The following is a 2796-nucleotide window of genomic DNA, read 5'->3' on the forward strand; positions in this document are numbered from 1 at the left end:
AAAATAAATGGAAATATATACACCGGCAAATATTTAATATAAATACCTTGTGTGTGTGTGTATAGCTATTGCTTTATCTGATTAATGTTATTTTCATATGAAAGTCCATGATTATAAGTATGCAGTATCATAACTACATATTTGATGTTTATAAAAAAACAAACCGTTTGAAAATTGGTTGAAAATTGAGCAAGCTATGGTTATTTAAATAGTAAACCATAATGTTATGAATGAGAGCACTGCCTGTAGCAAGATGGCGGCCAAGTGGCAACGTCGGTCTCCATTGGCCAGCAGCGCGGGTGAGTCATCTAGTGTTTAAATATATATCTATGGTCACACCCATACCTAGGCCCGCCCCTAACCATGCATATTAAAATAACGTAGCGGTCAGTTACACTCCCACCATATCCTGTCCTGATGAACAAACTTAACGAGGTAAACAAACTGGGTGAATCATACAGGATTTCTAGACCGTCAAAAACAAAACACACTTAAAGGTATGGTGGTTCACACACAAATCAATCCATCAATGTTTATTTATATAGCCCAATATCACAAATGTTACATTTGTCTCAGTGGTCTTCACAGTGTGTACAGAATATCAGTATGACAATACGACACCCTCTGTCCTTAGACCCTCACATCGTACAGGGAAAAACTTCCGAAGAAAACCCACAGTTTAAAGGGAAACATGGGAGAAACCTCAGGGAGAGCAACAGAGGAGGGATCCCTCTCCCAGGACGGACAGACGTGCAATAGATGCCGTGTGTAAATTGAAAAGATAATACATTTGCAACATAGGTAGTCCAAATGTTCGGAAATGCATGTGTGTATAATAGGAAGATGAATCCACGAGGATATCCATCCAGGACTGATGATCCAGGACCACAGCCACGACTCGCGATCCAGGGCTCGCGATCCAGGACACAGGACCGCAGGATCATCCATGACTCCGGATCCCGGCGTATATAGACACCAAAAAGAAAGACATTTGGGGAAGCTGGGTTAATCGGAACATGAGAGTACACAGGTATAGACAGAGAGAAGGAAGAAGTAAGATGTCCCCCGACAAACTAAGCCTATATCAGAACAATTAGGGGCTGAATCTAATCAGCCCTAACTATAAGCTTTATCAAAAAGGAAGGTCTTAAGCGCACTCTTAAAAACGGATAGGGTGTCTGCCGCCCGAACACAAACTGGAAGCTTGATAAGAAAAGGCTCTGGCTCTCATTGTACTTTTAGAGATTCTAGGAACAACCAACAACCCTGCATTATTGGAACGCAATGCCCTAGTAGGACAGTAGGGTATAATGAGTTCTTTAAGGTAAGATGGCGCCTGCCCATTAAGGGCTTTGTAGGCGAGAAGAAGAATTTTAAATTATATCATGTGTTCTATAGGGAGCCAGTGTAAGGCAGCCAGAACAGGAGTAATGTGGTCCCTTTTCCACTCGCCCTAGCTGCCACTGATTCCTTGGAAGCATGTCTTCCTTGATAATGACTATGTCGTTAACCTTCAGGTTGCGCCGGGGTATGAGCCACTTTTGTCTTAAGGTGTTGCAGCCGGATAGTCGCCAGCTTCTTATTGTTTGGTAGTGATGGTGGACTAATGTCCTTGAAAGGAAGAGGCATCTCGTAGTGTCCGTCTTCCTTCTGCCTAATGTTGTCACTAAGGAGTTGCATGAAGCGAACATCATCTTGGGACACATACTTGTGTTTTTTACGACATCTCCGTTCACTCCAATGGACCACTTTTTTACAGCAATGGCGGATCGTGGAGCCTCTCAATCGTTCCCCGGAAGTTAGCGCCAAGGCTGGCAGAGCTGTGGAGTTGCAGCATAATAGACCGTTCGTGACGGACTTTTAAAGGTAAGAAGAAGTTTAAAGATTTATATTGCGGATATTATCAGTACATCTGATTCAAATGAACATGTGTATTAAAGGATGTCAGTGGATTATCCCTAAATTAGTAGATTTAGGGAACGTTTACAGATAACAGATTAAGCTAGCATACCGAAGCAAGTTAGCAACACACGTTGAACAGCCTTTTAATTGTAAGTTCCGTTCTCTTAATGTCATTTCGTCCAACATGTTGAATTAGAGAAGAGGGGCTTCTAAACGGGATTGTATGCGGGGGGGGTGGAGGGAGTTAAATATTAGATAAATATAACTTTGGTACGTGTAAGAGTGAGTGTTTTTAGCAGAGCCATATTGTGTCCTTGTGATTATGTTGATTATTACCTGTCTGTATAATGTTGCAGCTCAGCTGATTCTGGATTGGTGGCAAAGGGAGAGGGACTTAAGTGAGAGTGAAAACACAAGGTAAGTTTAATACTGTTTTATATAAGTAAACACCTTATCTCCCCAAGGCATTTCCCATCCAATAGGTGTGCTGTGTGTGTATAACCCTTTCTCCTGTCTGTTGCTCCCTCTCTCAGCACAAGAACCAGAGGGGGGTTCAATGGAGCCTGAATACCTGCACTGAGACCCTCACCCTGCACCATGAGTCTCAACTCTCAGTGTTTTTCAAGCCTTTCCCTGTTTTTTTGTATTAAACAAAACATTAAGTTTTCCCAATGGTGTGGTTTTCGTTTTGTGAAAAAGTGAAAATGCAGTGTTTGTATATAATTACATCACATATTTTGTTGCTGTTGGTCGTGAAATTGCTCCTGCTGACTTGAGCCAGACATTTTTTCCTCTGCTCTGTGTCAGTGGGGAAGCCGTACATTCGTACTCCTTTTTCTGAGCGATTTGAGCATCCCCAGGCAGCACAGCAAACCATGGTGGCTACTAGGAGGC

At 42.4% G+C, this 2796-nt stretch overlaps 1 long non-coding RNA gene across 1 annotated transcript; it reads left to right on the forward strand.

Moving 5' to 3' along the window:
• Nucleotides 1-1726: 1726 nt before the first annotated feature.
• LOC139434958 (uncharacterized) lies at nt 1727-2555 on the forward strand. Its single transcript, XR_011644237.1, has 3 exons — nt 1727-1866; nt 2259-2319; nt 2436-2555. It is a non-coding gene; the product is annotated as an uncharacterized lncRNA (long non-coding RNA).
• Nucleotides 2556-2796: the final 241 nt, after the last annotated feature.

The sequence above is a fragment of the Pseudochaenichthys georgianus genome, chromosome 13, assembly GCF_902827115.2.
Source record: "Pseudochaenichthys georgianus chromosome 13, fPseGeo1.2, whole genome shotgun sequence".
NCBI lineage: Eukaryota > Metazoa > Chordata > Actinopteri > Perciformes > Channichthyidae > Pseudochaenichthys > Pseudochaenichthys georgianus.